Source organism: Ambystoma mexicanum, chromosome 5p (assembly GCF_040938575.1).
Source record: "Ambystoma mexicanum isolate Mex_15411 chromosome 5p, UKY_AmexF1_1, whole genome shotgun sequence".
Classification (NCBI taxonomy): Eukaryota; Metazoa; Chordata; class Amphibia; order Caudata; family Ambystomatidae; genus Ambystoma; species Ambystoma mexicanum.
The window spans coordinates 741654218-741667796 of NC_090930.1; the positions used below are offsets into that span (position 1 = coordinate 741654218).

Below are 13579 nucleotides of genomic sequence, written 5' to 3' on the forward strand. Positions count from 1 at the left end.
GGATGTGCACATAGAAATCAAAGCAGAGTCATCCAGAGAGACTATTTAATTCTTTTTTTTTCAAATTCTCAAAAGGAAGCTGCTATCAAATTGAACTATTCATCACAGCCACTGCTAGGAAATCTATGTGCATAAAATGACAATACACCCAAAGGAAAACAAAATATAGCTATAACATGTCAGATTACTAAATTCAGAGTCCAGCCTACTAACCATTAGACCATGGAACCTAAATACTTCCGCAAATGCTGAACTTCATTATGCCAAAACAGAGGCAGTCAGAAACAATATTTAATATTGCTTAATCATATGCCTCAAGAGGAAGAATTTGATCTACATGCTCTATAAAGCACAGAGATTGCTATGGCACAACGTCAATCGACAACATCGCTGTGTTTGTATGATATCAGTCAATTGGGACTATGAATCTGTAAAAATTGTAAATGTGCTCTATATTGCCATTTCTGATTCATCGCTCTCAGGTGCATTTTGCAAGGGTTCCATGGTGTAATGGTTAGCACTTTGGACTTTGAATCCAACGATCCGAGTTCAAGTCTCGGTGGGACCGTTATCTTGCTCTTACACTCCATTTTCTAATTTCTCAAATTACAATTCAACAGTTAATATTCAGAAGTTCAGTCGACTCTCTCTGCACGACATTACATTTAAATGCACTTTGGTGCCTGATACCAATACAGTGATGCAACTACATATCGTTAATGTACAATCCCTAAGGTCAATCAGAGTGGGCACCCAGATATCTCTCAGAAACATTTTCCACAGATGAATAATGTCCAACCTTAACTCTATGAAAAGAAAAATGTACACACTATGTGCAGTAGATTCTCTGCTCACTGGAACATGCAGAAACAACATTGATGTGAAAAGATTGGAAAAAGCCCTATTTTATTAACATTAAAAAATGTTATACAATTATTTTGGTGAATCATATTCACTTTCACAATCATTCCTATGTTTCAAGCAATTTGATGGTCTTATTAAATGTGTAAAAAATGTAATTCTTTGAGTTGACAAACTGTATGGAGAGCAAACTTTTTATAACTTACAAGAGTTATGAGTTCTAGAAAGTAGTGCATTTACTGATCAAGTGCCCCTGTTTAAATGTACTTACTTTATTTGGATCACACCTTTCTCGAAAGAAGAAATAAACTCTAAATTATCAGGAAACAATTCAACTGATTTTAGGGGCCTCCTGGGCTTTCAATGCAAATCGCTGAGATCAAAAGCCAGTTTAATAGCCATTATACCTTGGAGCTTTGGAGATATGAGAGTGGGCAGTTTCTTTGTGGCAAAAGAGAGTCATCCCCAGAAACTATTAATATTCTTTGGTCAAAGAAGACTGCCATCAAAGTGGGCTGTAAAGCAAAGCTATTGCTGTTATATATATCTGCAAATGAAAGGCAACTCTAAAAGAGAAGCAGCCCCAAGGTCCCACCGAGACTTGAACTCAGATCGCTGGACTCAGAGTCCAGAGTGCTAACCATTACACCATGGAACCCACATATTCAGTAGCATGATGCACTTCATTCTGGAAAAACAGAGCACATCAGAGAAAATATGTAATATTCCTATATCATTAGACTCCAGAGGAAGAATTTGATCCAAATGAGACCTGAAGCCAATACTTTGCGATTGCACAGCATCCAACAGCAACAGTGCTGCTTCGATATAATATCAGTAAACGGTTACTATAGGTCAGTAAAAATCTTGACTGTGCCCTATATTCTCATTGCCCTTATGAAGCTCTGCTCAACAAGGGTTCCATGGTGTAATGGTTAGCACTTTGGACTTTGAATCCAGCGATCCGAGTTCAAGTCTCGGTGGAACCTCTCTCTTGCTCTAACACACTTTGTCTCCTTGTTGTCTTAAATTATAGGCCAAAGATAGTAATATTCATAAGGTTAGTGGTGTAGGGTATTCATTTTCGCTCTCACTCTCTGGCATAACTTTTCATAAAAATCCACTTTTGTGCCTAGCACCTTAACATTTATGCATTTTTTTTAAATGTATGAACAGTGAGGTCATTCTGAGTCGATGGGCAGATCTGCATCGGAAACATACATAAAAGATTTGAAATTTCAAACTTAACTCAATGTTAAGAAACATGCTCAATCTGTGACCCAATGGATTCTCTTTTTACTTGAAGATGCAGCAACAACATTAATAATACCATTTTGGGAAAAGCAGCTCTATTGTATCGCCATTCTCTTTCAAAATTGTTAAAGGGTTAATCCTATGAAAAGCGACCACATTCAGAATCAATGATATTAATCAAGCGTCTTAACAGTCTTTACATGTTTGTAAAATGAAGGTATCAGTTTGAGATGAAAAATAGAACGAAGAACACACTTTTCTTAATTCACAAAAGGCCTGAGGTGTATAAATACTGTTTGTACCGACCAAGGGCCCATTCGTGAATGTACTTACTTTAGTTGGATCATACCTTTCTTCAAAGAAGACATCCACAATAAACGATAAGGGAAAGGTTCGACTGATGGTAAACTCTTACAGAGATTTGAATGCAAATTATTGGATTCAACCTCCAGGGTGCTACCATTACACCATGGGTCTTTCACACCACAGAAAGTGGTGGGTTTCATTGTGGCTAAAGAGCGTCATCCATGGAAAATCTTTCTTTTTTCAAATGCACCCAGGGAATAATGCTATGAAAGTGGGCGACACAGCAGCGTCATTGCTATTAAAACAAGACACTGAGAGGAAAACAAACACAGTAATTCCCAAGGTCCCACCGAGATTTGAACTCGGATCGCTGGATTCAGAGTGCTAACCATTACACCATGGAACCTACATACTTAGTGACATGATGAACGTCATTGCAGCAAAAAAAGAGCCTTTTAGAGAATGTATGCAATATTCTTTTATCTTATGCCTCCAGAGGAAGAATCCTATCCAAATGAGCTGTAAAGCAAAGAGTTTGCTATTGCGCAACAACCAACTAAACAGTTCCACATTTGCATAATATCCGTGGGCTAGGAATATGAGTTTGTTAAAATGATGCATGAGATCTCGATTCTCATTTCTGTTACAACTCTGTCAGGTTGCACCAGCAAGGGGCCCATGGTGTAATGGTTAGCAAAGAACATTACTGAAGGGCCCCTCGGCCAGCCAGAAAGCCAAAATGGAGAGAACGGGCATGAACTGGTTGTGAATGAGCTTCAAAATGCGTTCACAGGTAATTGAAATGGTGATCTCCTCAGTTTATACACCTGGAACTCCTGTCAATAGCAACAGTCGGCAGCTGGGTTGCCAGACATTTCGTCGAAAAAAATTTGTCGACAGGACAATTGGTCGAAACCATTTGGTCGAAAACCAAATGGTCGAATTGCTTTGTTTTTTATTTTCACATTTTTTTTTGGGGGGGGGTTTGGGGGGTCCCCCCAACCCCCTTTTTTTCTAAAAACCCCTTTTTTTCCGTAAACTACAACCTAAAAAATATATATATAAATAAATAAAAAAATCGACCATTTGGCTTTCGACCAAATTACGTCGACCAAATGTCTTTCGACCAAATGTCTTTCGACGAAATGTCCGGACAGCGGCAGCTGGTCTGTGTCAGTAATGGCAATTTGATTTTGCCATTTTCACAACTCCCTAATAAATGAACAAAATGTTCCATTTGTAGGCACAGTTACATGCTATGGTATGTATACCATGCTTAATAACCACCATAGGAGGCTCAGAGCACCATCCGCATTCTTACGTACAAAACATGTAAGGAAATAATCAGATCTTTTGCTCTGCAGGAGTCAGGCTTCTTTAAAGCCTGACAAAGTGGCAGAGTGCCATTGTAAACTGAGGCATGATGAAACCATGCCCAAGAACCCAGGCAGGTTAAACCTTTCCACTCATGCCCCTAGGCCCCGATCGGCCACGAACGGCCAGGTTCTATAGACAGGGCAGCTGGCATGGATTATGGACACTTTTAACATAGGGTGGTTTTTCAACCTTATCTCCTCTGGGAGCAAAGCGCTGGACAGGGTTTCCTGTACGTTTTTGAGGTTCGCAGGGATCTATGTGTGGATGTTTCTTGGTGTGAAAAGCATGACACCTTTTGGGGTGACACCAGGCTCTTCTGGGAGTTAATTTGCATAATCTCTACTTTCTATTTTATGTGACATGGGCTGAAGTTACATTGTTCTGTTAATAGAGGGCAACACACAGGTCATAGTTCCAAACAGGGGTGCACGGTCTGCTTGCTAGCTTACATTTACAGTTCTATTTGGGATTCACCACCTTTTCATAAACTGAGTACTCTTCCGGAGTATTTCTAATTTATGTAGGTGTTTTGGGGGTGTTACGTGCCTTTGTATGACTGCTGCAAACCACTTGATATTAGACATTGATTGGAAACAACATAAAAAATCCTGACACATATTGTAAGCGGACATAAAATGTAAATTCAGTTACATGATCATGACTCGGAAGGGGAAGTTAAAAAGTAAAAAAACACACGGTAGGAGAGAGGTTAGCTTTACATGCCATGAGGGAGGAAGAGGTCTTCCAAGCACTGTTGTGTATGTTGGTCAATCCCTCTGAAACGCAAAAGGGATGTGCACATAGAAATCAAAGCAGAGTCATCCAGAGAGACTATTTAATTCTTTTTTTTTTCAAATTCTCAAAAGGAAGCTGCTATCAAATTGAACTATTCATCACAGCCACTGCTAGGAAATCTATGTGCATAAAATGACAATACACCCAAAGGAAAACAAAATATAGCTATAACATGTCAGATTACTAAATTCAGAGTCCAGCCTACTAACCATTAGACCATGGAACCTAAATACTTCCGCAAATGCTGAACTTCATTATGCCAAAACAGAGGCAGTCAGAAACAATATTTAATATTGCTTAATCATATGCCTCAAGAGGAAGAATTTGATCTACATGCTCTATAAAGCACAGAGATTGCTATAGCACAACGTCAATCGACAACATTGCTGTGTTTGTATGATATCAGTCAATTGGGACTATGAATCTGTAAAAATTGTAAATGTGCTCTATATTGCCTTTTCTGATTCATCGCTCTCAGGTGCATCTTGCAAGGGTTCCATGGTGTAATGGTTAGCACTTTGGACTTTGAATCCAACGATCCGAGTTCAAGTCTCCGTGGGACCGTTATCTTGCTCTTACACTCCATTTTCTAATTTCTCAAATTACAATTCAACAGAGTTAATATTCAGAAGTTCAGTCGACTCTCTCTGCACGACATTACATTTAAATGCACTTTGGTGCCTGATACCAATACAGTGATGCAACTACATATCGTTAATGTACAATCCCTAAGGTCAATCAGAGTGGGCACCCAGATATCTCTCAGAAACATTTTCCACAGATGAATAATGTCCAACCTTAACTCTATGAAAAGAAAAATGTACACACTATGTGCAGTAGATTCTCTGCTCACTGGAACATGCAGAAACAACATTGATGTGAAAAGATTGGAAAAAGCCCTATTTTATTAACATTAAAAAATGTTATACAATTATTTTGGTGAATCATATTCACTTTCACAATCATTCCTATGTTTCAAGCAATTTGATGGTCTTATTAAATGTGTAAAAAATGTAATTCTTTGAGTTGACAAACTGTATGGAGAGCAAACTTTTTATAACTTACAAGAGTTATGAGTTCTAGAAAGTAGTGCATTTACTGATCAAGTGCCCCTGTTTAAATGTACTTACTTTATTTGGATCACACCTTTCTCGAAAGAAGAAATAAACTCTAAATTATCAGGAAACAATTCAACTGATTTTAGGGGCCTCCTGGGCTTTCAATGCAAATCGCTGAGATCAAAAGCCAGTTTAATAGCCATTATACCTTGGAGCTTTGGAGATATGAGAGTGGGCAGTTTCTTTGTGGCAAAAGAGAGTCATCCCCAGAAACTATTAATATTCTTTGGTCAAAGAAGACTGCCATCAAAGTGGGCTGTAAAGCAAAGCTATTGCTGTTATATATATCTGCAAATGAAAGGCAACTCTAAAAGAGAAGCAGCCCCAAGGTCCCACCGAGACTTGAACTCGGATCGCTGGACTCAGAGTCCAGAGTGCTAACCATTACACCATGGAACCCACATATTCCGTAGCATGATGCACTTCATTCTGGAAAAACAGAGCACATCAGAGAAAATATGTAATATTCCTATATCATTAGACTCCAGAGGAAGAATTTGATCCAAATGAGACCTGAAGCCAATACTTTGCGATTGCACAGCATCCAACAGCAACAGTGCTGCTTCGATGTAATATCAGTAAACGGTTACTATAGGTCAGTAAAAATCTTGACTGTGCCCTATATTCTCATTGCCCTTATGAAGCTCTGCTCAACAAGGGTTCCATGGTGTAATGGTTAGCACTTTGGACTTTGAATCCAGCGATCCGAGTTCAAGTCTCGGTGGAACCTCTCTCTTGCTCTAACACACTTTGTCTCCTTGTTGTCTTAAATTATAGGCCAAAGATAGTAATATTCATAAGGTTAGTGGTGTAGGGTATTCATTTTCGCTCTCACTCTCTGGCATAACTTTTCATAAAAATCCACTTTTGTGCCTAGCACCTAAACCTTTATGCATTTTTTTTAAATGTATGAACAGTGAGGTCATTCTGAGTCGATGGGCAGATCTGCATCGGAAACATACATAAAAGATTTGAAATTTCAAACTTAACTCAATGTTAAGAAACATGCTCAATCTGTGACCCAATGGATTCTCTTTTTACTTGAAGATGCAGCAACAACATTAATAATACCATTTTGGGAAAAGCAGCTCTATTGTATCGCCATTCTCTTTCAAAATTGTTAAAGGGTTAATCCTATGAAAAGCGACCACATTCAGAATCAATGATATTAATCAAGCGTCTTAACAGTCTTTACATGTTTGTAAAATGAAGGTATCAGTTTGAGATGAAAAATAGAACGAAGAACACACTTTTCTTAATTCACAAAAGGCCTGAGGTGTATAAATACTGTTTGTACCGACCAAGGGCCCATTCGTGAATGTACTTACTTTAGTTGGATCATACCTTTCTTCAAAGAAGACATCCACAATAAACGATAAGGGAAAGGTTCGACTGATGGTAAACTCTTACAGAGATTTGAATGCAAATTATTGGATTCAACCTCCAGGGTGCTACCATTACACCATGGGTCTTTCACACCACAGAAAGTGGTGGGTTTCATTGTGGCTAAAGAGCGTCATCCATGGAAAATCTTTCTTTTTTCAAATGCACCCAGGGAATAATGCTATGAAAGTGGGCGACACAGCAGCGTCATTGCTATTAAAACAAGACACTGAGAGGAAAACAAACACAGTAATTCCCAAGGTCCCACCGAGATTTGAACTCGGATCGCTGGATTCAGAGTCCAGAGTGCTAACCATTACACCATGGAACCTACATACTTAGTGACATGATGAACGTCATTGCAGCAAAAAAAGAGCCTTTTAGAGAATGTATGCAATATTATTTTATCTTATGCCTCCAGAGGAAGAATCCTATCCAAATGAGCTGTAAAGCAAAGAGTTTGCTATTGCGCAACAACCAACTAAACAGTTCCACATTTGCATAATATCCGTGGGCTAGGAATATGAGTTTGTTAAAATGATGCATGAGATCTCGATTCTCATTTCTGTTACAACTCTGTCAGGTTGCACCAGCAAGGGGCCCATGGTGTAATGGTTAGCAAAGAACATTACTGAAGGGCCCCTCGGCCAGCCAGAAAGCCAAAATGGAGAGAACGGGCATGAACTGGTTGTGAATGAGCTTCAAAATGCGTTCACAGGTAATTGAACTGGTGATCTCCTCAGTTTATACACCTGGAACTCCTGTCAATAGCAACAGTCGGCAGCTGGGTTGCCAGACATTTCGTCGAAAAAAATTTGTCGACAGGACAATTGGTCGAAACCATTTGGTCGAAAACCAAATGGTCGAATTGCTTTGTTTTTTATTTTCACATTTTTTTGGGGGGGGGTTTGGGGGGGTCCCCCCAACCCCCTTTTTTTCTAAAAACCCCTTTTTTTCCCTAAACTACAACCTAAAAAATATATATATAAATAAATAAAAAAATCGACCATTTGGCTTTCGACCAAATTACGTCGACCCAATGTCTTTCGACGAAATGTCTTTCGACGAAATGTCCGGACAGCGGCAGCTGGTCTGTGTCAGTAATGGCAATTTGATTTTGCCATTTTCACAACTCCCTAATAAATGAACAAAATGTTCCATTTGTAGGCACAGTTACATGCTATGGTATGTATACCATGCTTAATAACCACCATAGGAGGCTCAGAGCACCATCCGCATTCTTACGTACAAAACATGTAAGGAAATAATCAGATCTTTTGCTCTGCAGGAGTCAGGCTTCTTTAAAGCCTGACAAAGTGGCAGAGTGCCATTGTAAACTGAGGCATGATGAAACCATGCCCAAGAACCCAGGCAGGTTAAACCTTTCCACTCATGCCCCTAGGCCCCGAGTGGCCACGAACGGCCAGGTTCTATAGACAGGGCAGCTGGCATGGATTATGGACACTTTTAACATAGGGTGGTTTTTCAACCTTATCTCCTCTGGGAGCAAAGCGCTGGACAGGGTTTCCTGTACGTTTTTGAGGTTCGCAGGGATCTATGTGTGGATGTTTCTTGGTGTGAAAAGCATGACACCTTTTGGGGTGACACCAGGCTCTTCTGGGAGTTAATTTGCATAATCTCTACTTTCTATTTTATGTGACATGGGCTGCAGTTACATTGTTCTGTTAATAGAGGGCAACACACAGGTCATAGTTCCAAACAGGGGTGCACGGTCTGCTTGCTAGCTTACATTTACAGTTCTATTTGGGATTCACCGCCTTTTCATAAACTGAGTACTCTTCCGGAATATTTCTAATTTATGTAGGTGTTTTGGGGGTGTTACGTGCCTTTGTATGACTGCTGCAAACCACTTGATATTAGACATTGATTGGAAACGACATAAAAAATCCTGACACATATTGTAAGCGGACATAAAATGTAAATTCAGTTACATGATCATGACTCGGAAGGGGAAGTTAAAAAGTAAAAAAACACACGGTAGGAGAGAGGTTAGCTTTACATGCCATGAGGGAGGAAGAGGTCTTCCAAGCACTGTTGTGTATGTTGGTCAATCCCTCTGAAACGCAAAAGGGATGTGCACATAGAAATCAAAGCAGAGTCATCCAGAGAGACTATTTAATTCTTTTTTTTTCAAATTCTCAAAAGGAAGCTGCTATCAAATTGAACTATTCATCACAGCCACTGCTAGGAAATCTATGTGCATAAAATGACAATACACCCAAAGGAAAACAAAATATAGCTATAACATGTCAGATTACTAAATTCAGAGTCCAGCCTACTAACCATTAGACCATGGAACCTAAATACTTCCGCAAATGCTGAACTTCATTATGCCAAAACAGAGGCAGTCAGAAACAATATTTAATATTGCTTAATCATATGCCTCAAGAGGAAGAATTTGATCTACATGCTCTATAAAGCACAGAGATTGCTATAGCACAACGTCAATCGACAACATCGCTGTGTTTGTATGATATCAGTCAATTGGGACTATGAATCTGTAAAAATTGTAAATGTGCTCTATATTGCCATTTCTGATTCATCGCTCTCAGGTGCATCTTACAAGGGTTCCATGGTGTAATGGTTAGCACTTTGGACTTTGAATCCAACGATCCGAGTTCAAGTCTCGGTGGGACCGTTATCTTGCTCTTACACTCCATTTTCTAATTTCTCAAATTACAATTCAACAGAGTTAATATTCAGAAGTTCAGTCGACTCTCTCTGCACGACATTACATTTAAATGCACTTTGGTGCCTGATACCAATACAGTGATGCAACTACATATCGTTAATGTACAATCCCTAAGGTCAATCAGAGTGGGCACCCAGATATCTCTCAGAAACATTTTCCACAGATGAATAATGTCCAACCTTAACTCTATGAAAAGAAAAATGTACACACTATGTGCAGTAGATTCTCTGCTCACTGGAACATGCAGAAACAACATTGATGTGAAAAGATTGGAAAAAGCCCTATTTTATTAACATTAAAAAATGTTATACAATTATTTTGGTGAATCATATTCACTTTCACAATCATTCCTATGTTTCAAGCAATTTGATGGTCTTATTAAATGTGTAAAAAATGTAATTCTTTGAGTTGACAAACTGTATGGAGAGCAAACTTTTTATAACTTACAAGAGTTATGAGTTCTAGAAAGTAGTGCATTTACTGATCAAGTGCCCTTGTTTAAATGTACTTACTTTATTTGGATCACACCTTTCTCGAAAGAAGAAATAAACTCTAAATTATCAGGAAACAATTCAACTGATTTTAGGGGCCTCCTGGGCTTTCAATGCAAATCGCTGAGATCAAAAGCCAGTTTAATAGCCATTATACCTTGGAGCTTTGGAGATATGAGAGTGGGCAGTTTCTTTGTGGCAAAAGAGAGTCATCCCCAGAAACTATTAATATTCTTTGGTCAAAGAAGACTGCCATCAAAGTGGGCTGTAAAGCAAAGCTATTGCTGTTATATATATCTGCAAATGAAAGGCAACTCTAAAAGAGAAGCAGCCCCAAGGTCCCACCGAGACTTGAACTCGGATCGCTGGATTCAGAGTCCAGAGTGCTAACCATTACACCATGGAACCCACATATTCAGTAGCATGATGCACTTCATTCTGGAAAAACAGAGCACATCAGAGAAAATATGTAATATTCCTATATCATTAGACTCCAGAGGAAGAATTTGATCCAAATGAGACATGAAGCCAATACTTTGCGATTGCACAGCATCCAACAGCAACAGTGCTGCTTCGATATAATATCAATAAACGGTTACTATAGGTCAGTAAAAATCTTGACTGTGCCCTATATTCTCATTGCCCTTATGAAGCTCTGCTCAGCAAGGGTTCCATGGTGTAATGGTTAGCACTTTGGACTTTGAATCCAGCGATCCGAGTTCAAGTCTCGGTGGAACCTCTCTCTTGCTCTAACACACTTTGTCTCCTTGTTGTCTTAAATTATAGGCCAAAGATAGTAATATTCATAAGGTTAGTGGTGTAGGGTATTCATTTTCGCTCTCACTCTCTGGCATAACTTTTCATAAAAATCCACTTTTGTGCCTAGCACCTTAACCTTTATGCATTTTTTTTAAATGTATGAACAGTGAGGTCATTCTGAGTCGATGGGCAGATCTGCATCGGAAACATACATAAAAGATTTGAAATTTTCAAACTTAACTCAATGTTAAGAAACATGCTCAATCTGTGACTCAATGGATTCTCTTTTTACTTGAAGATGCAGCAACAACATTAATAATACCATTTTGGGAAAAGCAGCTCTATTGTATCGCCATTCTCTTTCAAAATTGTTAAAGGGTTAATCCTATGAAAAGCGACCACATTCAGAATCAATGATATTAATCAAGCGTCTTAACAGTCTTTACATGTTTGTAAAATGAAGGTATCAGTTTGAGATGAAAAATAGAACGAAGAACACACTTTTCTTAATTCACAAAAGGCCTGAGGTGTATAAATACTGTTTCTACCGACCAAGGGCCCATTCGTGAATGTACTTACTTTAGTTGGATCATACCTTTCTTCAAAGAAGACATCCACAATAAACGATAAGGGAAAGGTTCGACTGATGGTAAACTCTTACAGAGATTTGAATGCAAATTATTGGATTCAACCTCCAGGGTGCTACCATTACACCATGGGTCTTTCACACCACAGAAAGTGGTGGGTTTCATTGTGGCTAAAGAGCGTCATCCATGGAAAATCTTTCTTTTTTCAAATGCACCCAGGGAATAATGCTATGAAAGTGGGCGACACAGCAGCGTCATTGCTATTAAAACAAGACACTGAGAGGAAAAAAAACACAGTAATTCCCAAGGTCCCACCGAGATTTGAACTCGGATCGCTGGATTCAGAGTCCAGAGTGCTAACCATTACACCATGGAACCTACATACTTAGTGACATGATGAACGTCATTGCAGCAAAAAAAGAGCCTTTTAGAGAATGTATGCAATATTCTTTTATCTTATGCCTCCAGAGGAAGAATCCTATCCAAATGAGCTGTAAAGCAAAGAGTTTGCTATTGCGCAACAACCAACTAAACAGTTCCACATTTGCATAATATCCGTGGGCTAGGAATATGAGTTTGTTAAAATGATGCATGAGATCTCGATTCTCATTTCTGTTACAACTCTGTCAGGTTGCACCAGCAAGGGGCCCATGGTGTAATGGTTAGCAAAGAACATTACTGAAGGGCCCCTCGGCCAGCCAGAAAGCCAAAATGGAGAGAACGGGCATGAACTGGTTGTGAATGAGCTTCAAAATGCGTTCACAGGTAATTGAACTGGTGATCTCCTCAGTTTATACACCTGGAACTCCTGTCAATAGCAACAGTCGGCAGCTGGGTTGCCAGACATTTCGTCGAAAAAAATTTGTCGACAGGACAATTGGTCGAAACCATTTGGTCGAAAACCAAATGGTCGAATTGCTTTGTTTTTTATTTTCACATTTTTTTTTGGGGGGGGGTTTGGGGGGGTCCCCCCAACCCCCTTTTTTTCTAAAAACCCCTTTTTTTCCCTAAACTACAACCTAAAAAATATATATATAAATAAATAAAAAAATCGACCATTTGGCTTTCCACCAAATTACGTCGACCAAATGTCTTTCGACGAAATGTCCGGACAGCGGCAGCTGGTCTGTGTCAGTAATGGCAATTTGATTTTGCCATTTTCACAACTCCCTAATAAATGAACAAAATGTTCCATTTGTAGGCACAGTTACATGCTATGGTATGTATACCATGCTTAATAACCACCATAGGAGGCTCAGAGCACCATCCGCATTCTTACGTACAAAACATGTAAGGAAATAATCAGATCTTTTGCTCTGCAGGAGTCAGGCTTCTTTAAAGCCTGACAAAGTGGCAGAGTGCCATTGTAAACTGAGGCATGATGAAACCATGCCCAAGAACCCAGGCAGGTTAAACCTTTCCACTCATGCCCCTAGGCCCCGAGTGGCCACGAACGGCCAGGTTCTATAGACAGGGCAGCTGGCATGGATTATGGACACTTTTAACATAGGGTGGTTTTTCAACCTTATCTCCTCTGGGAGCAAAGCGCTGGACAGGGTTTCCTGTACGTTTTTGAGGTTCGCAGGGATCTATGTGTGGATGTTTCTTGGTGTGAAAAGCATGACACCTTTTGGGGTGACACTAGGCTCTTCTGGGAGTTAATTTGCATAATCTCTACTTTCTATTTTATGTGACATGGGCTGCAGTTACATTGTTCTGTTAATAGAGGGCAACACACAGGTCATAGTTCCAAACAGGGGTGCACGGTCTGCTTGCTAGCTTACATTTACAGTTCTATTTGGGATTCACCGCCTTTTCATAAACTGAGTACTCTTCCGGAGTATTTCTAATTTATGTAGGTGTTTTGGGGGTGTTACGTGCCTTTGTATGACTGCTGCAAACCACTTGATATTAGACATTGATTGGAAACGACAT

General features: G+C 39.4%; 11 non-coding genes across 11 annotated transcripts; 6 read left to right on the top strand and 5 right to left on the bottom strand.

Annotated features, from left to right (window-relative positions):
• Positions 1–496: 496 nt before the first annotated feature.
• Positions 497–568, top strand: TRNAQ-UUG (transfer RNA glutamine (anticodon UUG)). Its single transcript has one exon. It is a non-coding gene; the product is annotated as a tRNA-Gln (tRNA).
• An 879-nt stretch (positions 569–1447) lies between these two features.
• On the bottom strand, positions 1448–1519 carry TRNAQ-CUG (transfer RNA glutamine (anticodon CUG)). The gene has a single exon. It is a non-coding gene; the product is annotated as a tRNA-Gln (tRNA).
• Positions 1520–1778: 259 nt separating this feature from the next.
• On the top strand, positions 1779–1850 carry TRNAQ-UUG (transfer RNA glutamine (anticodon UUG)). The gene has a single exon. It is a non-coding gene; the product is annotated as a tRNA-Gln (tRNA).
• A 3235-nt stretch (positions 1851–5085) lies between these two features.
• TRNAQ-UUG (transfer RNA glutamine (anticodon UUG)) lies at positions 5086–5157 on the top strand. Its single transcript has one exon. It is a non-coding gene; the product is annotated as a tRNA-Gln (tRNA).
• Positions 5158–6038: 881 nt separating this feature from the next.
• On the bottom strand, positions 6039–6110 carry TRNAQ-CUG (transfer RNA glutamine (anticodon CUG)). The gene has a single exon. It is a non-coding gene; the product is annotated as a tRNA-Gln (tRNA).
• Positions 6111–6369: 259 nt separating this feature from the next.
• On the top strand, positions 6370–6441 carry TRNAQ-UUG (transfer RNA glutamine (anticodon UUG)). Its single transcript has one exon. It is a non-coding gene; the product is annotated as a tRNA-Gln (tRNA).
• A 912-nt stretch (positions 6442–7353) lies between these two features.
• Positions 7354–7425, bottom strand: TRNAQ-CUG (transfer RNA glutamine (anticodon CUG)). Its single transcript has one exon. It is a non-coding gene; the product is annotated as a tRNA-Gln (tRNA).
• Positions 7426–9681: 2256 nt separating this feature from the next.
• On the top strand, positions 9682–9753 carry TRNAQ-UUG (transfer RNA glutamine (anticodon UUG)). The gene has a single exon. It is a non-coding gene; the product is annotated as a tRNA-Gln (tRNA).
• An 881-nt stretch (positions 9754–10634) lies between these two features.
• On the bottom strand, positions 10635–10706 carry TRNAQ-CUG (transfer RNA glutamine (anticodon CUG)). The gene has a single exon. It is a non-coding gene; the product is annotated as a tRNA-Gln (tRNA).
• A 259-nt stretch (positions 10707–10965) lies between these two features.
• On the top strand, positions 10966–11037 carry TRNAQ-UUG (transfer RNA glutamine (anticodon UUG)). The gene has a single exon. It is a non-coding gene; the product is annotated as a tRNA-Gln (tRNA).
• Positions 11038–11950: 913 nt separating this feature from the next.
• On the bottom strand, positions 11951–12022 carry TRNAQ-CUG (transfer RNA glutamine (anticodon CUG)). The gene has a single exon. It is a non-coding gene; the product is annotated as a tRNA-Gln (tRNA).
• Positions 12023–13579: the final 1557 nt, after the last annotated feature.